Consider the following 25,233-nt stretch of genomic DNA (forward strand, 5'->3'; position numbering starts at 1 on the left):
AGTGTTCCTGTCTTAATATTTAGATCTTTAATCCACTTCAATCTTAGTTTAGTGCATGGTGATAGGTATGGGTCTAGGGGTTTTTTTTTTTGGTACTGGGGATCAAACTTGGGTCCTTGTGCTTGCCCAGCAGGCAGTGAAACCACTGAGCTAAATCCCTGACCCAGTATGGGTCTAGTTTTAATCTCTGGCAGATGGAAATCCAGTTTTTCCAACACCATTTACTAAATAGGCTATCTTTCCTCCAATGATGGTGGTTGGCTCCTTTGTCAAAGATGAGGTGGCTGAGTATGTCTGTAGTTGTTTCTGCATCTTCTAATCTATTCCACTGATCCTTGGGTCTGTTTCTTTGCCAGTACCATGCTGTTTTTATCACAATAGCTTTGTAGTATAGTTTCAAGTTGGGGATTGTAATACCCCCAGCCATGTCTCTGTTGCCTAGAATTGCTTTGCTATTCTAGGTCTCTTCTGGTTCCAAATGAATTTTTGGATTATTTCCTCTAGTTCTGTGAAGTATATTGTTGGAATTTCAATCGGCATTGCATTAAATCTATATAGTAGTTTTGGAAGTATGGCCATTTTCACTATATTGGTTTTCCTACCCAGGAACAAGGGATGTCTCCATTTTCTTATATCCTCCTCAATCTCCTTTTTCAGAGTGCTGTGGTTTTCAGTGTAAAGGTCTTTTGTTTCCTTTGTTAGATTGACTCCTAGATATTTCATTTTTTTGGATGCTATTGTAAAAGGCATTGTTTCCCTAATTTCTCTCTCAGGGAGTCTATTATTTGTGTATAAAAAGGCTATTGTTTTTTGACTGTTGACCTTATATCCACCTACTCTACTGAATCTGTCAATTAAGTCTAGAAGTCTTTTGGCAGAGTATTTTGGGTCTTCTATGTAAAGTATCATATCATCAGCAAATAATGACAGTTTAACTTCTTCCTTTCCTATCTTTATTCCTTTTATTTCTCTTTTCTAGTTGCTGTGGCTAATGTTTCCAGAACAGTATTGAACAGGAGTGGTAATAGTGGGCAAGGAATCCTTGTCTTGTTCCTGATTTTAGCATGAAAGTTTTCAGTTTTTGACCATTTAGTATGATGTTGGCTTTTGGCTTTTCATAGATAGCCTTAATCAAGTTGAGATAAAGGCCTTCTATTCCAATTTTCTGTAGGGTTTTTACCATGAATGGGTGTTGGATTTTGTTGAATGCCTTTTCTGCATCTGTTGAGATGATCATGTGGTTTTTGTCCTTGGCTCTGTTAATATGGTGTATTACATTTATTGATTTATGAATGTTGAACCATCCTTGCATCCCTGGCATAAATCCCACTTGGTCAGGGTGTATGATCTTCTTGATGACGCTCTGTATTCTGTATGCCAGTATCTTGTTGAGGATTTTTGCATCTATGTTCATTAGGGAGATTGGTCTGTAGTTCTCTTTTTGGGTTGGGTCTTTCCCTGGTTTGGGAATCAAAGTCACACTTGCTTCCAGGAATGAATTTGAAAGCCTTGCTTTCCTTTCAATTTCCTTGGTGAGTTTAAAGAGTAATGGCGATAGTTTTTTAAATGTCTTGTAGTATTCAGCAGTGAACCCATCAGGACCTGGGCTTTTCTTTGTTGATAAATTTTTTATTACATTTTCAATTTCACTCATTGTAATTGGGGTGTTTAGAATTTCTATATCTTCTTCATTTAACTTTGGCAATTTGTATGTATCTAGGAATTTGTCCATTTCTTCTGTGCTTTCCATTTTATTAAAGTACAGGCTCTCGAAGTAAGTATTGATGATCCTCTGGATTTCTGCTGGGTCTGTTGTGACTTCACCTTTTTCATTCTTAATTGTATGTATTTGAGCCTTTTCTTTCCTTTTTCTGATAAGCTTGGCTAAAGGTTTACCTATTTGATTTATTCTTTTGAAAAACCAACTCTTTGATACATTGATTTTTTTGTATCATTCTATTAGTCTCCATTACATTGATTTCTCCTCAGATCTTTATAATTTCCTTTCTTGTGTGAGCTTTGGGTTTGTTATGCTCTTCTTTTTCTAGGAGCTTGAGGTTCTGCATTAGGTTATTTATCTGAGCTCTCTCGGTTTTCCTAATATGAGCATTCACTGCTATGAATTTTCTGCGTAGAACTGCTTTCATTGTGTCCCATAGATTCCTGTATGTTGTACTGGCATTATCATTTACTTGTAGAAACTATCTAATTTCTTCTTTAATTTCCTCTCTGACTAATTGGTTGTTCAGGAGAGTGTTACTCAACTTCCATGTGTTTGTGGGGGTTTTGCCATTTCTTATGTTATTGATCTCCAATTTTATTGCACTATGGTCTTATAATATACAGGGGGTAACTTCAATTCTTTTACATTTACTTAGACATGTCCTATGAGCTAGCATGTGGTCTATTTTGGAGAATGACCCATGTGCAGCTGAAAAGAATGTGTATTCTGATTTTGTGGGGTGGAACACTCTGTAAACATCTGTTAAGTCCATTTGTTCAGTAGCTTGGTTCAGTTCTAGAATTTAGTTGTTAATGTTTTGTCTAGATGATCTGTCTGTTTGTGATAATGGGATATTGAGGTCCCCCACTACAATTGTGTTAGTGCTTATTTGGTTTTTCATGTCCATTAATATTTGTTTCGTACAGTTGGGGACATTCATATTTGGTGCATATATATTTATGACTGTCATCTCTTCCTCTTGGATTGTTCCCTTCACAAGGATGTAGTGACCATCTTTGTCTTTCTTAATTAGTTTTGGTTTGAAATCTACTTTGTCTGCAAATAAAATTGCTACCCCTGCTTTTTTGGGGGTTTCTGTTGCATGGAGAACTGTTTTCCATCCTTTAACTTTCAGTCTATGTATTTCTTTTTGAGTTAGGTGTGTTTCCTGTATACAGCATATTGTTGGGTTTTGCTTTGTAATCCATTCTGTCAGTCTATTTCTTTTGATTGGTGAATTGAGACCATTAACATTGATGGTTATAATTGATAGATATTGACTCATCCTTGTCATGATGTTTTACTATTGTTGGCTCATTTATTTCTTATTTTTCCCCCTTTCTCTTTAGTTTCTTACCTTGCCTGGTGGTTCCCTCTGCTGGGCCTCATGGAGTTGTGACCTTCATTGTCTTTTTCTAGGGTATTGCCTAGAATTGTTTAGAGTGCTGGTTTGATGTTCATGAAATTTCTTAGGTGTTCTTTGTCGTGGAAGTATCTAATTTCCCCATCGATTTTGAAAGATAATTTTGTAGGATATAACAGTCTAGGTTGGGAGTTATTTTCTTTTAGGGCTTGAAATACTTCACTAGAGGCTCTCCTTGATTTAAGGGTTTGTGTTGAAAACTCTGCCATGATTCCGATGGGCTTTCCTTTGTAGGTGATTTGTTTCTTTTCTCTAACTGCCTGTAGGATTTTGTTCTTCTGTTGGGTTTCTGGGATCTTGACTATTATATGTCTAGTTTTAGATTTTTTTTGATTGTGCCTAGTTGGAGTTCTATATGCCTCACTTATCTGTATGTCCAATTCTCCACCTCTGTCTGGGAAGTTTTCTACTATTACTTCTGTGAACAGTTTTTTTATGTCAATTGTACTTTCTCCTGTTTTTTTGTAGACTCCTATCAGTCTTATGTTATTCTTCTTTGCAACATCTAGCAGCTGCTGGATTGATTTCTCATGATCCCTTACTATTTTTAAGAAATCTCTGTTTTCATGGTCCTTAACCACAACCCTGTCTTCTGTATCTGATATTCTATCTTCAGATTCCCTTAATCTGCTATGCATGCTTTCAGTGGAGTCTTTAATCTCCTGAATATCTGTTTGAATCTGTTTCATGGATTCCATTTCTTTCTAATGTTGGGCAATCATGGTTTCCATTTCTTTCTTATGCTGGGCATTCATGGCTTCCAGCATGGTTCTGAGCTCATCTATTTTTTTTATCTGTTTCTGTTGTAGAGCCTCCAATCATGTCTTTCACTCTGCTCATCATCCCTGCAGTTATCTGGGAGATTATTTCTGTTTTGATTTTTTCTAGAGCCTCATTCATCTCATTCATCTTTTGTTACTTCCTGTGCTATCAGTTCAGGGTGCCCAGGTGGTTGATTATCATACTTTTCCACCTCATTTCCCCCAGAATTTGCCTTTTGTGGGGTGGAAGTCTGAGTTTGTGACTTGCTTAAATGTCTTCTCATTTCTGTTTTTGGTACTGTCCTTGGTTTAGTTCCTGGGTTGATACTTTGAAGTTGCTTATTGTATTTTTGTTGATATATTAAAACCCTTATGGAATGATCGCTTCTCAGCGGTATCTTCCAGGTATAGCTGGTCTTTAGGTTTTGAGTCTCTAATGTCTCTGAGGCCGTCTCATTTTCATTATACCAGGAAGGACAACTGATTAAATCAGTCAGAACGCCTTAGCCCAAGTGATACAATCAGCAACACAATAGCATCAAGTACCTTTCAGAAAATCATAATTTGTGGTGGTTATTAACCTATCACCTTTAACTGTGTGAATTAAATCAAGATCAAGACATATGTTTATAGTGAATAAACTCTTCAATATAGCAACTTTACCCTACGGGATGGGAGTTAGAAGGAGTTGGGGAGGGAGGAATAGGTAGGTAGAGGGATAGGGGAAGGTTAGCAGTGAGGCCAGAGGGCACAGGCAAGAGAAGGAAAGAGAAGAAAAGAATAATAAAGAAGAAATATGAATTGGGGCCAGAATAGGAACACAAAGGGAGATGAAAAACAATGTGGGATAACAAAGGAGTGAGGGAGAGAGAAAGCAAGAAAGAAAAGAGAAAAAAGTTTTAAGAGTGGAAAAAGAAGGAAAAAAATTAAAAATAAGAGCAAAAAAATAGTGGTAATTTTGGAAATAACAAAAGATAAAAATGAAGGCCCTCCTTCAGGATATGTCTCTGCTGTCACAATAGACAACGTGGGTTGCAGTGTGCATATATAAATCAGTGAGTCTCAGTAAGCCAGTCGCAGACCCATGAGATTCAGACAGATTTCTGGCTGCAAGGCCCAAGCTGAGCTCCCTGTCCTACTGTAGGGTTGAACTCTGCAAGGTTCTACTGCAGGTTCCAGCTGCCCTTCCCCTGAAGATAGTTCAGGTTCCGATGGAAAGTGATCTCTCCAACTTACCAAGCACGGTGGTCTGGTGTGCCTTTATTGCAGAGATTCTCTTCACTTTTCCAGTGGGCTTCAGTTTTCATCAGGGAGCTGAGAGAGGCCCTCTCTTTGTTGTTCACTTCTGCAGCTCAGGACAATGGTCTTTATGTCCTCCTGTGCCTCTGTAGTGTGGAACTAGGTAGCTGCACAGCTACGAGGCCCAAGGCTGGGGTGAGGGGGGGGGCTGTTGTTGCAGGCGCCCGCGGGACTAAGCTGCTGGCTGGTGGGGAGGGTCCTCACAGTCTCCTGGTTGCAAGTGGGCTGGGTGAGGCAGACGGAGCAGGGCGCGGCCACCCGCTACTGCTCTGACCACACACCCAAGCTCAGCCAATTGCTACTCTTATGGGAAAGTGACTTGTTTTTGTTCCTTGCAGACCAGAAGGAAAACAACTTCGCCTGGCTGCGGCTATCTGCTGAGATTATCAACTGAGTGGGGATCCGGCGGGCCTGCAAAGCCAAGGCCCAGGGGCAGCGGCTCATTCCTGGTTCAGGACCCCTGAGCACTGGGCTTTCACTCTGCACAACACTGCATCGGGAGTTCGTGTCTCAGATGGCAGTGATGGGCATGGGTTCAGGGGCAGAGGGGGGTTGGCCCCAACCCAGAAATCTTGCTGGTCTGAGCGGGATGGAGACTGCCGAGACGAGAGAGCGCGCATGACAGAAGCAGCGTCTGGAGTTGTCGGCTGAGCTGGGCCACAGCCTGCTTCCCAGGCCCCTCCCCGGGCTGCACTGCCCTTCAAGGACGGGCCTCGGGCCGAGTGCTGTAGGCACAGGCAGAGAGCATGGGGCACGAAACCAGACCCCCAGGCCTCAGTCCCAGTCCTGGCTGTCAGCAGCTCTGTGACTTTAGAAAACAGCTCATCCCCTCTGAGCCTGGAGTCCTAGGAAATAACATGAAGCAGGAGGGAGTTAGGCACGAGGGCTGTCAAATGATTGGAGTCTCTGATCCTTTCTCCTCTGCAGCTCAGTCTGCCGGAGGAAAGGCTTTGTGAGACCCGATTAGCACTCTGCTCCTGCTCCAGTCTCCTGGGCGCGGTGCCAGGGAGGCAGCCTGCTCCATTTCACACATGGCACCTCGTGTTGGTGCAGGGGTTGGGGACGTCCAGCATTCGCTGCTTGGTGGCTCCAGAGGGAGACACCTGCAGAGGTCCCAGCGTATGTGGGGCTTATGGGGAAGAAGCACAGAGGCCTTCAGGCCAGCCAGGGCTCTGCCAGGTCCAGGGGGCGGGGCCTGGGGGCCACTAGACTTTTTCTAATCCAAGTCACCAGGCCCAGTGTGGCAAATGACCTTTGGGGAATGAGAGCAATAAAATGGGAATGGCTCAGACTCAGACTGGACTCAGAGAAAGGACACAGAGGCAAACAATGTGGGAAGTACTTGGCAGGAAGAGAAGGAGCAGCCTCCAGGAGTCTGGACGTGCACTGTGACCCCTGAGTTTCGCCGCCAAGGGTGGGGACTGCTTGGGCAGACTCTCAAGCACAGAGCCTGCCCCCAAGCCTGCCCAGGGAGAGGAAGGCCCGGCGAAGGCTAGGAAGGAGGTGCTGCGGTAGCACCACACCTGGGGTGGGAAGGGCGGAGGACAGCTGTCCCCAGAGCCAGGCCTTAGCTTTGTCTTGTTCTTCACCAAGGCCAAAGTCGGTTTAGCTGGGCTCTTGCTGCTGGTGGGAGGCCTGGGCCATATTTTGAAGGAGGAAGAAAAGGGGAGCCCGACCCCTGGCAGCTGGACCCTTTCTAGCGTCCTCTCTGTTCCCGCCTCTGTTCAGGCCTCCCTCGTCCTTTGCCTTGAATTCTGCCAGGCCCAGGGCTTGGTGGTAGGAGCCCAGCTCCCCTGTGCCTCTGAGCCTTAATGCCTCATTGCCTCCAGTGCCGAGCATGACTTGTTCCAAGCCTGGGCCTTGCCTGTTTTGCCCCACTTCCTGAAACACAGTTGCTGCTCCTTCCCTAGCACAACCCCACCCATCCTGGGGTCTTAGCTCAGACACTGCCCGGCCCACCAAGCCCGGGTAGCTCCCATGCCCTCCACAGCCATCCTGATGACTCTAAGATGCGGGCATCCCCACTGGTCTCCCGCCACCCCAAGCCTCTTCGGAGCCTCTGTGACATCCTCACACAGCCAGCACCGGCGGAGGACAACTCTTTGGAGCATTTGCCAGCATGCGCTCCACCCAGCCCTGCAGGTGACCCGCCTGAGGCTACGGAATGGAAGGGCTGGAAAGCATGGTGGTACGATGCCCTGAAATGAAGCAGGACTCAAGATGCTGGCGTCTCAGGCTAAGAGGGAGGAAAGTCCTTTCCACCCCTCCATGTAAGCAAGTGCGGGCGAGAAGATGCAGCTCGGAGCCCTGAGCAGAAGAGTGACAGCTTCTGGCTTTACCTGGATCCTCTGCCCCGGCTGGTGGGGTGAATGTGGCCAGGGAACAGGGCCAGGGGACTCACGCAGGTGGAGTCCATGGGCTGCTCCCCTCCAGAGAGACCGCTCGGAAGCTTGGCTGCAGCCCGGGCTGGGATGGAGGGCTCCGGAGCCCAGCTCCAGCGGCATGGGCAGAGCCAGGCCAGTGGCTGTGGCTGGGATCAGTGGAGTCGGAGGAGGGGACAGCAGAGCCCATGGGGCTGGCAGCCAGGCCTGGAGTACGCAGTGGGACTGTCACTGCCAAGAACAGTGCAGGCTAACTGAATTTCAGATCAATCTATTGTTTTAGTCTAATCTTGTCCCCATTGCATTGCATATACTTAGGCTAAAAAGGAGCATCCACTGTTTATCTTGAAATTCAAATTTCGCTGGAGACTGTGCTTTGATCTGCCTGGTCTGCCCACCCTCCTGCAGGGCTCAGCGTGGCTGCAGACCCAGTTCCAGTGAGGCGGCTTGGGCTCCAAAACAAACAACCCAGCGGCTCGAACTGAAAAACAGCACGGAACTTCCTGAGAACATGTTGTTGTCTAAAGGTGGAAGTCTGTGATTTTGAAGGAAAAAACAATTTTCTTCTGCGGAAGAGTGAGTCACGGACGGGCGAGCCACATTCGCCTGGCTGTCGGGTTGTTTGGGGCTCGAGGCCCCATGTCCCCTCTGGCCGCACATCCTGACCACCGCCCACTCCCACAGGCCTGCTGTCTACCTGGTGCTCTAGACCCGGGGAGCCTCAGGCAGAAGGGGGTAACTGTAGAGCAGGCGGCCTCTAAGGTCCCCAGGGAGGGACAGGGTCCTGTGCAAATCCCAGCCCTGGCAGTGGGGCTGTTCTGTGGGACTGCATAACCTTTGTTCCTTTTCTCCAGCCCCATTGTGATTAAATGTGAGTTAATGGATAAAGATGCTTGTTAGTTTTGGGACACTAGATAAAAATCTGTAACAGACCTAAAGTCCCAAAGTAAACTACTCAACTCCTTGTTTGCCCGGAACTGATGTTCCGGACACCACAATCTATAGAACAAGCTGCAAATGTCTGCTGACCATCAATACGTGACAGTCGACCAGTAACCTTTGTCCCTTTTCTTCAATTCTATTTGTTAACTTCCCCGTCAACCCCCTATAAGAACAGCCTCGGACTCTGAGCCAGTGGCCTCTCTAAGCTACTTTGCTTTGGGAGTGCCGTCTGGCCAGACTAATAAAGGTCTGTTTCACTTTCCAACTTGTCCGGTGTGTTCCCTCCCGGGTGTTCTTCGCTGCAGTCAGCTCCTCGGAGCGTTTGGTAAGGCCCTAGGTCTTATAGTTCGAACCCGTGTCTGTGGCTCTCCATCGGCCCCAGCACAGGGCCGTTCTGCCCTAGGAGGCTCCTTCTGAGGAGCTGCTGTGGGGCAGAGGCGCGGGGGCTGCACTGTGGAGTGGCCCCCCTTGGACCCTGCCTCCCTCCACCTGCCTCCACCCCACGTGGTGGCCACCTCTCCAACGCCTCTTGCCCCAGCCCCAGCTGAAGGTTGGCCCTGCAGCCTGGCACTACCTGCCGCTCTTCTGAGCGGTCCACGGCCCCTCTGGCCTCCTGGGGCTCGGCTGCCTCCCATCTCCTCATAGAGAGGATTTGCATGTGCTATGCCAGAGCCCCCAGCTCCTAGCCCTGCAGCTGCTGCCGGGATGGAGGCCTGGTGCCAGTCCTCAGGGCAGAGCCCACCTCCAGGGCTGTCTGACCACTCTCCCTTTCCTGAAGCTGCTGCAGACAGGCGGGTCCTGCTGGCATGTAAGGGACACTGGGGCCCCAGCCACCCCCGGACTGCAGTGAGAGGGCAGGGTCACGGGCCAGGGGTGACCTTTCTAGGCTGGGGTCACTCTTAGTCTGAGGACAAAGGCAGCCACTGCTCTGTCTGCGGAGCCCAGGGCTGTCTGGCCTCACGACATTCCAGGCATTCTTCGGGGTTCTGGACGCTGAGGGCTGTGTCTGGGGGGCAGGGGGAGGAGCAGGACTTTGCGCTGGAGAGGAAGTATCCGCAGACACTTTTGTCCGGCTGCCAGCATCATGGGCTTCCTCCTGTCTGGCCTGGCTGGCTGGGGCCGGGCTGGGGTGGGGAGAAGCCCACGCCACTCCCCCTTCCACCCAGTGGGGCCCTGTGGAGCCAGGCCTCAGGTGATCCTCCTCCAGGCCATGCGTCTGCCTCTCCTTCCACACAGCACCTTCAGTGGGCTGTGACTAGCCCGCAGGAAGAACTTGAACCCTCCAGTCATGCATAGAATCAGCTAATGGCGCTCACTAGATCGTATTATTGAGAGATTAAATGAGTATGGGCAGTGGGGCCAGGCACATGCAGACCCCAACACCTGTCAGTTACTCCAGTGTCTGGAGATCCTGCGGTGGGACAGAGTGGGGCAGACTCAATCCCTGTCCTGGGAGGGAGCACGGAGACCACTAGGAAGGGAAGGAAAGCCAGGACAAGACTCACAACTGGCCTCACAGCTGCATGTGGCAGCAGCCAAGGGACAGGGGCCCCAGCCAGGGTGCCGGCACGTCGGAGCAACCAAGTGATGCTCATCCTTCCTTTCTCAGACAGAGCACGGCGGGGGGGCGTGAGACCAGTGTGGCTCAGAGGCTCTAGGACCCGGCAGCTTGGGTATTGGAGCAGAAGTGCAGCACCTCGGGCTCAGTGCCCTGCTCTGGTCCATGTGGCTCAGAGGCCGGGCTGGAAGGAGGCAGGCCCAAGCGCTGTCTGTGACCCTCTCAGGACTGCAGCAGGCACTGCAGAGGGCCCGGAGGGCAGGGACACTCGGGCTGCTGTCAGGAAGCAGCTCCAACTCGGCTCCCAGAGAGAGTCAGTTGGCGTGGTCAGCAGCCGCCAGGGACGGTGAGAGCAGCCGGGTGCTGCAGGGGGTCCCCGTGCTGTTCAGTCTTGGTTGCTGGCTTGATTGGCGTGCGAGAGGCCTAGGAGCTCAGTAAAGCTCACTTCTGAGTGTGTCTGGGTGGTCACAGGCTGTGACCTCCAGCACTTCCCTCTGGAGTTCTTCCCTGCTCTGCTTCCCAGAGAGGTGAGATGAGCTGCTTTCTTCCACTCACCCTCCTGCCATGATGTTTCTGCCTTGGAGCCAGCTGTCCATGGACTGAACCCTCTGAAACCATGAGCCAAAAACACTTTTCTCCTGTAAGTTATGTATGTTGGGTATTTTGTCCCAGCAACAGAAAGTAGACTAAAACAGTCCCTGTCCTGGGAAACAGGCTATGTCCAACCCTATGAGCTGAGCACCTAGAAGGGGCCATGAGTGCTTCCTCAAGCTTGTGCTCCTGGGCTAGTTCTGCAAGCTCTTTCTTCTTATGGGACACACATAACCACCGTGCCGAGTGGCAATGCATGTCAAGCAGCTGGCATGGAGCTCTCATCCATGATAGCTACTCCTCCTTCCACAGGAGCTTCAGAGCATTATGGATCCAGCCTGGCTCTTCATCCAACTCCCCGTAGGCCCTCAGCAGGCCTCTGTCTGTCTCTCTCCTATCCTCTCTCCCTTTATATCCCGAAAGGAGTGGCAAACTCTCTCCTATTCTGACTCTGGCTTGTCCTGGGGCAGTTTGCTCCATGCCAGTCAGGTAGGGTCAGAGACTCCGCATTGCTCTCCCAGTGGGGAGTGCAGCTGGTAGATGCACCACAGTGGCAGGGCATGCTGGACTGTGCCCTGGGCATGGCTGGGCTGCCTGGGAGGGGCTGGTGCCCACTCCAAGTGAATTAGTTACTTTACTCTTGTTGCAGACACAAATCACCGGACACCCAGAGTTAAAGGCAGGGAAAGGTTTATTTAGCTTACAGTTCATAGCGGTTTCAGTCCATAATCAGCTGGCTTCAAGGCAGGATGGGTGGCAGACAGGCATTGTAGAAGAGAAATAGTTCATGTCACCCAGAAGGTAGCAAAGCAAGCAAAGGGATGACCAAAACTTTCTCTATCCCTTATGTCTTATCCAGGCTCTTTAGGGCAGGCAGCACTCACACCCTTAATCCTATGCCCTTGATCCTAGCACTGCACCATGAATCAATCCCAGCATCATCTCTGAAAAAGCCCCGCCTGTGACTGCAGGAAAATTTCACGAGACAACTAGACACAAACCATAACATCCTGCCCTTGACCCCCTAAAGACTCATGTACATTCCTTTACCTGAAAGGCCTTTAGTCCATCTCTATGAGTTGTCAAATTCCTAAGTTTCAGCACTGCTGAAAAGTGCACGTCCAAGGTCTCCCCTGAGATTGAAGGCAAAGTCTTAGCTGCGAGCCCCTGAACAAATGAAAAGAAAGTGAAACACATCCAACATTCACAGCAAACAATGGCACAAGATGAACATTATATTCCAAAGTTACAAATAAGGGGACACAAAGGAATGGCATCAAAGCAAGTCCAAAATCCAGCAGGGCAAACAGTAATTCCTGCAATCTGTGACAAGATGTGAACTCCAAAGGGCTTGGGTGGCTCCACCCCTATGCACTGCTGGGGTTGTAGCTCCCATGGCTTCTCTCTGAGGCAGGCTCTGCTCCTTCCTTACAGTTTTCCTCAGGCAATCCATGTTCCTGGTTTCTCCAACCTTCTGGGGTCTCCACTGCACCTTTGGCTTCACACTCACAGCTGCACACACTGCCCTCTCGGGGGCACGCTGCCTGGCCTCCCAGACCTCTTCTGAAATCTGGGTGGAAGCCTTCCTGACTCCACAACTCTTGCATTCTGTATGCACCTAAAACCAGCACCACGTGGATCTGCAGCCAGCTGGAGCAGTAGCCAGGCTTCCCTCTCTCTTGGCTGTAGGGGTCCAGTGCCTATGAACCCAAAGCTAAGGAAAACTTCCCTAGGGCACCAGCATTCTGGAACATGGTGCTCTGGGCCTCTCTTCTCAAAAGAGTCTTTCACTTTTGCAATTTTGAGGCTTCAAAGGGTGGAGTCCTGCTGCTTCCTGTGATACCCTCAGGCCATCTTTTCTATTTGTCTGTTCCTTCTCAGCAATCAGTATCTCCTCTGCTCTATCTTTACAGTCCATGGCTTTACTGGAGCTTTCTTTCTGGAAAAATTCAAAACATTTTAAATCTGCTGGGCTCTTTGCTCCTGATTCTCAACATAAATCTGGCTAAAAGCCCCCAACAGTAGCCATGCTACCACCTCAATATTAGACTGACTTGAAATTTTTTCTGCCAAATTAATTAGTCCACCGCCTTTAATCTCAGTCTCAGGCAAAGTCTCTGGACAGGAGCAAAATGCAGACAAACTTTCTGCCAAGGAATAACACATTGTTTGGAGTCCAGCAGCCAATGCAGTCCTTCTTCCCAGCAGGAACCTCCTGAGCCTGCTCTTTACCGGCAGCATTTCTGTCAGCCTTCTGCTCTTCTGAGCTCTAGCCAGAATCTCCCATCAAGGACAGCCTCAGGAATTCCAGCTCTCCTTTTCAGGCGGTGCCTCCAAACCTTTCCTTACTCTTCCCCTTCTCACAAGCCAGCTCCACAGGCTCCTAAACCACATGGTCAGATACAGTGATAGCAACGACCCCACTTCTCTGGAGCAAATTCTATATTAGTTACTTTTCTCATCACTGAGACAAAATACCCAATACCCACAAATTAAGGGAGGAAAGGTATATTTGGCTTACAGTTCGTAGAGGTTTCAGTCCATAGTTCACTGGCTCCAAGGCAGGGTGGCACACGGCAGAGGGGCATCGTGGAGGAGAAACAGTTCATTGCAGGCAAGGACAACCAAAGCAACAAGGGACCTTGACAGTATCTTTCTGCCCCTTTTATTCAGGCTACTTAGGGCAGGTAGCACTCACATCCTTAATCCTTGTGTCCTTGATCCTAGCACTGCACCATGGATTAATCCCAGCATCACACCCTCTAAGAGATCCAACCACCTCTGAAAAAGCCCCACCTATGACCACACAAGGCTTTGGAGGGACATCCAGACACAGCCACAATACCAAGTGTGTCCCTGGTACTGCTGCCTGCCAGGGTCAAGAGAGACAGGTGGCCTCCCGGGTGCCCTTGTGTGACGAGCAGTGGGGAGGTCTTCAGGATCATTCCATCAGGATCAGTAGCCATGGGGAGGGCCCGGCAGGGGCCAAGGGATGGTGTTCCATGAGGCCTAGACCATGTGGCTTGCGAACAGGAGTGGAGGAAGCAGAGGCCTTGGGACACCTGACCTGTCTGGTGGAGGAGCTGTTGCTACAGGGGTGAGAGCAGGCTGCAGGCCAGGGCCATAGCCAGACAGGAAAGGGCCCAGGGGAGTGTGCAGTATTGGTGGTCAATGGTGTTGGGAATCCTGGGTGTGGCCTCCCTCCCATTTTGATCCCCACACAAAGCTCAGCACTGAGCCACAGGCCCTGGGCCTCACATTTAGCTCTCTGTTGCTACTGACCCAGCCACCTGGAAGTGAGCTCAAGGCAGGTTCAGGCCGAGGCTGGGCTGCTGCTAATGCCCCTCCTCTTCCTGTGCCCTCAAAGAGCACGATGGAGCCCAGTGGAAGTAGCACAAGGCTCCACCTCTTCCTTGAGGACTGCAAGTTTGGACATAGTAGGACATCTTCCAGAAAGGTAATTATGATCATGGAGACTCACGTCTCAAAAATCTTTTGATTAAGGTCCAAGGGTCTGGCATAAAATCCAGTCTCTTTAGTAGGGCAGCAAGGCTCTCAAGAAACATGTTGGTGAAGGGAGGAAACAGAACAGGCTTGGGGTCAGAACTGCTTGGGTCCAAACCTTAACCTAAACACCTACCTGGGCCTCAGATCCCCCTGCTAAAGCACCTGGGAGCATCTCTGTGGGAGTCCACTGGCACTGCGGATGCAGGGAGGAAGAACGAGCAGAATTCCCAAAGTGGAGGGTCGCCATGGGGCATGGAAGAGAGACGGGCGGGGAGTGGGAGGTCACAGCTGAAGGTGACCTGTGCCTGTGCTTTAGACAGCTGGCTAACAATGGCTCTGCTCAGTAAGGACAGCAGCAGTGGGAAAGAGGAAGAGGCGTCCAAGCTTGAGGTCTGTGGGATGTGCAGATGAAGTTGTCCAGAGGCCACTGCCGTCCTGGCCTGGGGCCCTCAGAGGGGTGGGGAGGCCAAAGTTGGGACTCTCTGTGCTCTGCATGTACCCTGGCCCCAGCAGGACCCCTCCATTCCCTGAGGCTCCCCTGGGAACAAGTTTCTGGATTTCCAAGTCCCAGGGACAGCGCCTTGCAGCCTAGGAAAAGCTGCAGTGCAGCTTTGACCCAGCGAGCCTGAGTAGCACCGCTCATCCGGGATCCGGGAGGAGGGGATAGCTAGAGGCCTGTGCCACCCCCGAGCCTTGACAGTGAGGGTTCTGCCTCGTGGGAGCCTCTTCAGCATTGGGCAGCTCCTCCGCCCAAGTGAAGAAAGACCTGCGAAAGTGTCGTAGACAGCTAAGTGAGGTAGAAATATTCTAGGTAGCAGACAGGTGAGGCCCTCAAAGGACTCAGTGCAGAGGATGAGAACACATTGCAGCTGTGCCTGGAGATGCATCTGTTGGAGGCCAGGCCTCAAGATACAGGTGGAAGGGCCAGGGATTTAGCTCAGTAGTTCTGCCGCCTGCCTTGCAAGCACAGGGTCCCGAGTTTGATCCCTGGTACCAAAAAAAACCCATACAGATAGAATGACCAAGCCTACATAAAGTGGACCCTTGAGTTATGACTGGCCTGACATATGAACAACTTGGGTTACAACCAGAACTTTAGTTTTAACTTACAAAGTCTTGAGTTACAACCCAAATGCCAGCCACTTGTGCTTCCAGATGGTCTCAGATACAGATTTAACTCTTAGAGAGTTCTGGAAGGAACATGACAGCATCCTTCCCTGTGTGGGGTTCACTGAGAAATCCTGGGCCAATGTCTCTCTAAGGACACTGAGATCTGTCTGTATATGGGAAAGACTTTGAAGGCTGTGTAGAGGAGACTGGGCCTTCAATTCATGAACTTGAGTTATAACCAGCCCTCAGGAACGAATTGAGTTTGCAAGTCAAGGGTCCACTATACCTCCCCAGGAGATAAGATCATTGGTCTCACCTGGTCCAAAAAAAGTCTAAATAGGCATCAGCCACTTAGGTGAGTGACCAGCACCTCCTGACCCATCTCTTCCTAAAGAGGGTCTTTGTTCTCTCCGTGTACCCTTGCTATGTGACCTGCTTCCCCCATTGGATCAATACTATCTAAACAAATATACTTGTGATCTTATTGGTCGATCATAGTTTTGACCCATGTTGTACCCATATCCTGATTTTGCTCCATAAAACTTCCTTTGTAAGTGGGTCCATGGCAACACACTTTTGAATCCCCTCCTGTCTCAGGAGCTCTCTCTCTCTCAGTAAACTTTTTCCTACGCCTAACCTCTATTGTTCCTTAGAATTCATTTTTTGATTTTGGGGAACATGAACTCAATGTATCTGAGATCTAGCAGGTTAGGAGTTATATTACTTCCCCTACATCAAAGGGAACACCACACACAGCTGGAAAGAGTATTTCTGCAAGGAGAGAAAGAAAGAAGAGCTGGAGTGAAGGGCAGGAGGAGCTGGGTGGAGATGCCCAGCACCAGAGAGCAGGCAGCTGGGCCCACTGAGGGGGCTGCTCCCTCTGAAGGCTCCATTAGTCACAGTCATCCACCCCTCAGGAGGCTTCCTGACAGGTTCTGAGCTTCCTGTCAGGAAGGGAACCCAAGCCAGGACTAGAAAGTAGGGAGATGGGAGGAGTCCCACCTTGCCCTCTGTGGTGAGGGAAAAATAACTCCCAACCTGCTAGACGTCAGATGTACTGAACTTGTGTTCCCCAAATATCAAAGAATGAACTCCAAAGGCCAAAGGAGGTTAAGTAGAAGGAGGAGAGGTTTATTAAGAGAAAACTCCTAAGAGACAGGAGGGGTCCTGGAAGGGGCTGCTGTGGAGGCTATTTCTCCAAGAACGTTTTATAGAGCAGAATCACAAGGCTGGTACAGTATGGGTCAAACTACAATCAACCAGTGGGATTACACATATAGGCACCTAGCTAATAGCAATCCAATAGGGAACTGAGGCACATGGCAAGGGTGTATGGCAAGCATAGCTTTAGCTTATCTATAACTTCTAACATAGAAAGAACAAAGGCATTTTTTGGAAAGAGACAGGAAGAGATGGGAGTATGGATCTGGATGTTCTGGTCATCTACCTAGGCAGCTGATCTCTATCTAGATTTACTGGACCAGGTGGTGCTAATTACAGTATAACCTCAAGTTGCTGCTTATCTCTTCAGGAGGCTCACAAGTCTGGCCATTGTATCTCCATCTTGAGGCCTGGCCTTCTTGAGAATTGCCTCCAGCCACAGTTTTGATGTGTTTTCATCTTCTGTACTAGTCCTCTTGAGGGCCCGTTCTTGTCTGACTGCCTATTAATTTCTATCTAACTTAGTCACCTATAATATTCCCCCCTCTGAAGAGTTGTTCCTAACTGCCATTATGGGAGTGGAGGGGGTCATAGTCATAGTTGGCAGTCAGAGATACTCCTCAGAGAGTCTATCTAGAGGCCCCTAATAGACACCAGGCATTCTCATCTTGGGTAGGTGTATAGCTTTGAGTCTGGAGGAGACAAAGCCTAAGAAACCGTTAAGTACACATGATCTAAATAACAAGATCAACACAACTCCTACTAATATGGCCAACAAATGTTTCCACCTGGAAGACCCAGCAATGGCCTCTCACAAAGAGGGTAAAGGGAAAAAAAGAGGGTAAGGAGAAGGTCCAGGGTGCTCTGGTGTCTGAATGGCATTAACCTGCTATCTAAGATCCTGACTGGCCATGGAGAGGTTAGCAGGAGGATCAGGTATTTACATACAACATCCAGCTTTTATAATCACACAGGTTTCCCCCTGTGCTGTTGTTAAGAGGTCTAAGGCCATCTGGTTCTGTCTGAAACATATTTTTGCATGGGAGTCTTTTTTTTTTTTTGGTACTGGGGATCGAATTCCTGACCTTGTGCTTGCAAGGCAGGCAGTGGCACCACTGAGCTAAATCCTTGGATGGCCATCTTGTTCCAGAGGAGAGCTTGCCTTACTAATCTGACTCCTTCATTTGTAAGACAGATCCTAGTTAAGGTGTCATCAAGGCCCACTGAGTGTAGCCAGTCAATGCCTTGATGTGGTGCATGACATCTTTTAATCTCAGGACAAAGATAGTAGTCAAATGATCATACCAGGGAAACACCCTCCTAGAGCAGTGATGGGGAACCTTTGAGAGACTGAGGGCTGAACTGCAACCCAAAACCCACTTATTTATTGAAAAGTGCCAACACTACAACTAAAAGTGAATACTGAGTTTCTAGTTTAAAAAACCTAATTCATACATGAACATCTTTTGTCTTAAAAGAAAAACACAATAACATGCATGCCATAGGTTTGCCACCAACGTGCCCTAGATCATCAATATTGTAAATGGGGTAAGTTTGTGGGTTGATTGGTATTTTTGAGACTCCTGTCTTGTAGCCATGCAAATCCCAGTGTGCATCTCCCTATCCACTCAGGGAGCAGCCAGGGCCACAGATTGCTTCTGCCAGAACTATAAGTGCCACTGGGGGCTCCCTGTCCAACCCCAGAGTGATTAAACCAGTGTGTTGCACACCAGTCTTCAGCCTGCAAAGTTATGGTGTGTATACATTGATGGGGGGTTTCCACCCCAAGTATTTAGTAGAGTGAGGCCAATGAGAGCAGGATGAATTTCTTCACACCCAACATAAGCAGATCTTTCTACAAAGGTGCCCTGCAGTGGGAGTCAACCATTTATAATCACTCTGTATCTGAGGGTAGCCATCTTGATATCTGTGATTGTTGGCTCTTATGATAGGTCCTTACTCTTAGTTAATAGAGTTCTAGTAGAGCTCGTAGAGAGGCTTCAGTGGTATTTTCAGAAAAATATCCAACTACGTCCAGGTTCATGAATGGTGGAGTTTATAGGCCACTCAGTTACCTTGTAACAATGAGCTATACTATGAACTGCTGAGCTTTCTCATGTCTCATCAATGTATTCTTGTAACTTATTCCACTTGTCTCCTTGAACTGGGGACACCCACCAAGGGAGTCCTGTTGTGCTCGACAAGGGAAGTAGGCTTCATACTCAGCAACATGTTTGTTGTAATGATTCTGTATATTCCTGTGCCCACACTAGAAAGGAACTGCACTCACTTCCAAGTGGTAGAAAATTAGTACAAGGCTAGGGTAACATCTTAGACTACTTATCTGAAGACTTTGTTTTCCTCTTGAAAAAGAACTGTAAGTCTCCTGTGGGTTCACAGGAGTATTCAGGTGGTTGCTCACATTCAGCGACAGTCTCTGGTTCTCAGGGCTTGAGTCAAGTATGGTGTGCCCAGGAGTCCAGGCCTGCTACCTTGACAGCTGAGGGGGTTGACAGGATCATGGTGTATGGTCCTTCCCAAGTTGGCCCTAGGGAAGATGATGAGGAAAGAGACTTTACTAGTACTAAATCTCTGGGCTGGAATATGGTACTTCGTTTTCTTTAGGCTGAGCTTTGGTTAGCTGTTTGGTTAGCTGTTTGGTTAGAGGCTGAAATTTGGCCAGTAAGGTGGCATCTTTAACAAGATGTTAAAATCTGTTTCCTTGTCAAAGAGAAAAGGGCATCCATAAAGCATCACAAAGGGACCGAGGCCTAGAGTTGAGCTGTATTTCTTTCTTTCTTTTTTTCTTTTTTGTACCAAGGATTGAACTCAGGACTTTGCACTTGCAAGGCAGGCAACAGAACCACTGAGCTAAATCCCTGGCAGGGCTGTATTTCTTATTTTAACAAGAGGTAAAGGTAGTAGTAAATGGGGACACTGTAGGTGGGTTTTTGGGCCATTTTGTGAAGGTGTCTCTTTGGGGTCTCTCTCACCTTTTTAGCCTTTCCTGATGAGTGTGGCCTCCAAGCACAATGAAGCAGACGGGGGATGCCCAGAGCCTGAGAGACACCCTGTGTGGCTGGTGCTTTAAAAGAAGGCCCATTATCACTCTGCAAGCTCTTAGGGAGTCCAAATCTGGAGGTGATTTCTGAAACCAAAACCTTTATCATCTCTTATGCTTTTTCTGTTCTGCAAGGGAGGGCCTCAACCCAATTAGTAAAAGTGTCTATTGGATTCCTTTACTTTTGTCATGTGGGTGAAATCAAGCTGCCAATCTTCTCCAGAGTGTTTGCAATGTCTCTGCAAACCTGAAGGAACTATGGTCCAGTTAAGAGGATTGTGTTTTGTGAGGGTTTCTTTGGCAGAGTTCACGTCTCAACTATCTGTTGTATTGTCTGAGAGAGTCCCTTTCCTCTGAATAACTTTGAGGCCATCTGGTGAGTCTTGTCTTGCCCCAAGTGAAAGTTCTGATGTAAAGACTTAATAATTTTCCATTGATTAGCACCAGGAAAGAACAATTTGCCATCATCTGATTGTAACCATCCTAATGGGAGGAACGTCTGACATCCATGAAAGAGCCCATTCGATTTCTGACTGATCCTGTTTGGGTCAAATCTGATAGAGGAAACCTTCCCAAATCAGGGGGACCTGGAGGGAGGAGCCTCAAGCAGCATGTTTTGCAGCTGCACCAGCAGTTGGTTACCCTGGGATACTTTATTAACTCCTTTCTGGTGCACACGGCAGTGAAATACTGCCACCTTGGAGGACAGAAAGATGGATGACATTTTATGGGTAATCCATTGGCTGTGAGGTAATTTCTCTTTTTTTCCTTTCTTCCCACACACCTGCATGGGTTTGCAGCATTAGGAAAGCACATCTTGAATCAGCATAGATATTGACTTTCTGTCTTTCACTGAGTTGTAAAGCTCATGTCAGGGCTGTGAGATCTGCTAGCTGGGAACTCATGCAGAGACACTACTGCATACCCTGCCTTGCTTGTCCCATTTTCCATGAAGGAACTGCTGTCACGAAGAGGAGACCTCTCAGGTACGATGGCAGGGGTGGGAGATGGCTCAAGATAAGGGCCCCTGCCCAGGAAGGTTACCCCCAGCCTCCATCTTGGGGTTCATTCCTGTCCCCCGGGTTGAGAAGCATAACCTGCCCTTGGAAGGCCACCCCACCATGGCCTAGGGGCCTGTGTGACCCCTCTCACCCTATCCCCACTCAGGGGGCTGCTTCTGCATTCATGGGGTGGGTAGCCCCATCAGAGCAGGGCCCGTTCCTGAGCTGTCTCCAACCCCCGGGGCATTGGACTAAGCCCCCACCCATCAGGATGCTGACCACGGAGGAGCGCTCTGCAGAGGGGCTAGAGGGGCCTCAGCCTGTGGTCCTTTCCTCTCCCAACCTTGGCCTCACCACCTGTGATGTGCAGGTGAACAGGAACTCTCTAAGGCATTTGCCTTGTGCCCATGGATTCGGGCTCAGGTTCAGAGCAGTGTAGCGTGGGGCCGGCAGGGCAGGCTGCCTCCCTGAGGACACACAGCAGCTTCACAGCCTCTCTCAGGCCTCTCTGCACTCTGCACAGATTCTCGGGTATTTTTAGGAAGGTTGGCGCCTCCTGGGCTGTGATTCACTAATGCAGCTGACAAAGATCAGCATCCTCTGAAATCACAGTGGGAAGCTGAGGACTTCCCAGGTGTTGCTGAGCAAGCATGGGGTGGGGGCCGGGGGCAGAGGTCAAAGGGGAAGGGGTCGGAAGGACACTGCTAAGGGGTGGGTTGGAGGGAGAGGCAGCAAAGCAGGGGGTGTGGCTAGGTTGGCTGGGACAGAAAAGCCCAAAGTGGTCCCCACACTCTGCGTCACAGCTCCACATTGGACACCAGAGGGGCGCGGGGTGCTCCCCCAACCACAGTGCTGCTCTGGATAGCTGAGCTCGGACCCACTAGATTCTGACGCGGTGCCTCTGGGGGCAGCAGCCCACCCCGCAGGTGGAGGGTTCCACCCCACAAGACTGCTCCCGTGCCAAGTGCCGATCACAGTCCTACCTTGTGACCTGCACCTCGGCCAACTGGCGACACACAGGGGCCTGGGACTCCTCTCCCAGCCAGTTAGCCTGGTAGAACGGCCCATGGAACTCGGGAGACACTTCATCCCACTTACCCATTTATCAGAAAGGATGTTACAAAGGACTTGGAAGAGTAGCAGGGAGAACAGCAGGGCCCGTGTGGAGGGGCAGAGCTTCCATGCCCTTCGGGCAGCACATCACCCTCCTGGTGCCTGCAGTGGAACTTTCCAAACCTGGCTGGTGGGCTTTGTGGGCTTCATCATGGGGGCTTGATCGGTTACATTTTGGCCACTGGTGATCACCTCAGCCTTCAGGGGTTAGGGGTCCTTGCTGGAGGCTGGGGTCCACCTTCTAACTGTCAAGGTCTTTCTGGTGTTCAGTCCCCACACTGAAGCTCCCTGCGGGGTGGGAAAGGGGGCAACACGTGTGTCATTCATAGCGGATTGCAGTGTCACATCAGGGCCCTGGAGCCAGCCACGTGTGCACTTGGAGTGGGGACTGCTTGTCCATGACAGACAGCGGTGTTCTGGGAGGACGCCGGGGTGGGCGGGATTGCACTGTAGCATCCCAGACAGCCCTGCGGGCCTCTTGTGCCCATCTCCGTACACACCCAGGGGCCCACTCTCAGGCCCTGTGTCTCGAGGCCCATTTGTTGCTGCTCTTTCGGTCCCCCACCCGCTTATCCCTCGAGCTCCGTGCGGCCCTCAGCCAAGCACCAGGGACAGAGACCAGCCAGATGCAGCGCCTGCCCTCAGGGTGCAGTGAGAGGGAGAGGCTAGGACATCCTGGGGCAGTCACGCAGCAGGACCTGGGCCTGCAGCCAAACCGAGGGACCGCGGGGCAGAGCACAGATGTGAGCAGGGACGGGCGAGGTCAGAGAGGCGGCCCAGGGTGCAGAGCGCCCGACCCCAGTCCCCAGCTCACCGGGATTCGGGGCCTGCACTCTGAGCCCACTGCTGCCCTGCCCATCCCAGCTCGCCCTCTCTAGGGGCTCTGGAGAAGCCCCCGGCCCGACGCCCTTCCCCGGCCACGCGCCAGCCCTCGCCACAGCTGCAGCCCCCAGGAAACGTCAGTCTTCAAGGACTGAGCAGCACCCTGTGCTTCCCGCCCAGCTCCTCCACACCGGGACCTCGGCAGGAGGCTGGGGTGAGGGAGGGGCTGGGCTGGCTCTGCTTGGGACTCCAGGGCTTCCTGCTGTGACCATGGGCAAGAGCCTCCTGCTCCCTCAGGTGAGAGGTGGACAGCACTCTTCCCCGCCGGACTCACTGTGCGGTAACAGAGGTCACGGCATCTGGTAAACACCAAACGCCGCCCCCGCGCGCGCTTCAGGAGAACAGTGCCCCGTCGGGTCCCCCGATGCCACCCCCAGGCCACGCAGGGTAACCGTGGGGTGGTGGAGAAGGCGGGCTCGGTGGGGAGGACTGGTCCCCGGCCCAGGTGTGGTCTCAGGTCCTGCCAGCTGCCTGCCACAGCACACAGGGCAGGGGCCTGTCTGGAGCCCGGGACACTCGCCCACTGTGGGACCTGCAGGCACCTCCCGTCTCCTTGCTCTGGGCCGTGCCCAGGTGCAGAAGCTGCCAAGCCTGTGTGGGTCTGGGGCTCCCCCAGGCCCAACTGTCCTCGCCAGGAGGCCGGGTAGAGCTGTTCTGTGCCACGCCCACTGCCCAGGTGCAGCTGACTCCACCAGGGTTACCTGAGGGTTCCGAGACTGCGGGTGACTCCTTCCTTCAACAGCTTCGGAGACGCCATGCAGCTTCCCAGGAGCCAAGCGCAGTGTAAAACAGCCCCGGTGCGCAGCAGAGTGGGGTCGGGGCGCCTCCCCACAGGGAAGCCAGGCTGCCGTGGAGAGGCGGGCAGTGCAGGGCCTGCGGACAGCGGACAGCGCTCACTCACACGCCCCGGAGGGGTCCCCTGCTGGCCTCGAGGGCGCTGTGACCTTGAGTGTGTGGAGAGAGATACAGGGTCGGGTGTTGGCGCAGACCCCGTGGGCCTGCGGAAGGAGAAGGCCCTGAGCGCCCGGCAGGGGCCGTGGGTGTCGGGGTGGTTCCCTCAGCCTCCTTCTCTGGCCTCAGCTCCTCCATCAACGAAGAGGTCAGGCCGGCCAGCCTTGGCGCCCCGGGTTTGGGTGTGGTAGTGGTGCCTCACTGCACACTCTGCTCCCCAGCCCTGCTGCTCCGGGCCTGGCTGGCGAATGGCTGAGCGCTGCAGCCCGCCTCGGCTCTGGGGAGCAGCCTGCTTCGAGCTCAGTTGCTAAAGAGGCGGTGGGCCCGGCAGGGCAGCCCTGGGGCGGGCACAGGTCTCAGGTGCCAGTGACCTCACCGCTGTTTTCCGGTCCCTACGGCAGAGTCGGCAACCTGCGCTGTCCTGCCGGCCCTGTTCCCGGGTCTCCCAGGCTCCGTGGGTTTGCGCCTCCTAGCAGGTGGGATTCCAGGCTCACTGTTACCCCGGGGAGCCACCCCAGTGCCCACATGTCCCCTCACCCTTTTGCCACCTGCTGCCTCAGTTTCCTTGTTTCTCACCCACTTGCACCTCCCTGGGAAGCCTCTCTGAGGTTGGTGGGCTCCTCTCAGGCTCAGCCCTGCAGGCAGCCAGGCCACCAAGGCCCCACAGAGACCCCCCGCCCCGGGCTCCTCCTCCGAGCTCCCTGCCCCTTTCCCTCGGGTGCCTCCTTTCTTCCTAAGCCCCACCCTCTGGCAACACTGGGACTGCACCGAGGCCCTGCCCCGGGCCTCCCCGGGCCTCCCCAGAAGACCCCAGACTTCCAGAGGACCCTTGTGATCCTGTTCCGCCCAGCATCTGCAGAAAACCCCAGGCACAGAAACCCCTTCAGTAGACAGAGCACGTCCCAGACTTGCGCTGCCTCGAAAGTGGGAAGAAGGGTGAAGCAGTCTTTTCTGGGATTCACTTTTGGACGTTTCAGTCACCACGGTCAACCACGATCTGAAAATACTAAACAAGAAATTCCAGGAACACCTTCTCAGTTTTGAATAAGATTTTTTTCAGCACAGGGGATTGAACCCGAGGCTTTGCCCTGAGCTACATCCCCGGGCCATTTTGTTTTTTATTTCTAAGTCATTAAAACTGCCCAGGGTAGGCTTTGAATTTGGAATCCTCCTGCCTCAGCCTCTCAAAGAGCTGGAATTACAGGCTTACACCATCACATCCAGCTCTTAAATAACTTTCATTATGATATATTTAACATAATGTTCAAATAGAGCATTACAGTATATTATTTTAATATATTTGATTATTATTGCTGTTAGTCTCTTAACGGACCCACTTCAGAAATCAAGCCTTATCGCAGACATGTACAGCTAGAAAAAACAGAGCCTCTAGAGGGACTGAAACTATGTGTGGTTTTGGGAATGTGGATCACAGCTTCATCAGGGAGGGCCAGGGCTGCAGTGAAAGCAGAGCAAAGGGATACACAACCCAGAAGGGGCCCAGGAGGGATCGGAGCAGGAGCTTCCTGGGCCCAGACTTCCTCACTCAGAGTTCCAGAAAGAGGAAACCAGGAACACTGGGCAAAGGCCTCCGTGGGAACACTGAGTCTGCATCTGAAGGCGGGGACCTGAAATAGGCACTGAAACTTCGGAAGCCAGTGATAGAAAGGTCTTGGCCTTCAAAGTGTACAAATCAGGCCACCTGTGAGGAGCAGGGATCCAAAATTTGTACCCACTGGTGGGTTCTGAAAGGGATTTTGAGCTTTCAG

General features: G+C 50.8%; 2 long non-coding RNA genes across 3 annotated transcripts in view; one reads left to right on the forward strand and one right to left on the reverse strand.

Moving 5' to 3' along the window:
- The window catches only part of LOC101699047 (uncharacterized), a 39,226-nt gene extending 30,432 nt beyond the window's left edge, over nt 1-8,794 (forward strand). Inside the window, exon 5 of the long non-coding RNA XR_204946.3 lies at nt 1-8,794. This exon is cut by the window's left edge and continues 20,960 nt beyond it. This is a non-coding gene — a long non-coding RNA (uncharacterized LOC101699047).
- A 2,568-nt stretch (nt 8,795-11,362) lies between these two features.
- Nucleotides 11,363-24,586, reverse strand: LOC147827085 (uncharacterized). Of its 2 annotated transcripts, none has more exons than XR_015453250.1 (3): nt 23,215-24,586; nt 19,450-21,919; nt 11,363-19,004 (listed from the first exon to the last, which is right to left on the reverse strand). It is a non-coding gene; the product is annotated as an uncharacterized LOC147827085 (long non-coding RNA). The 2 variants fall into 2 exon arrangements; XR_015453251.1 differs by having other exon boundaries at nt 21,617-21,919; nt 23,215-24,568.
- Between the last annotated feature and the right edge of the window lie 647 nt (nt 24,587-25,233).

The sequence above is a fragment of the Heterocephalus glaber genome, unplaced genomic scaffold (genome assembly GCF_053883595.1).
Source record: "Heterocephalus glaber isolate CG9 unplaced genomic scaffold, H.glaber_assembly_v1.0 deba00001457, whole genome shotgun sequence".
Lineage (NCBI taxonomy): Eukaryota > Metazoa > Chordata > Mammalia > Rodentia > Bathyergidae > Heterocephalus > Heterocephalus glaber.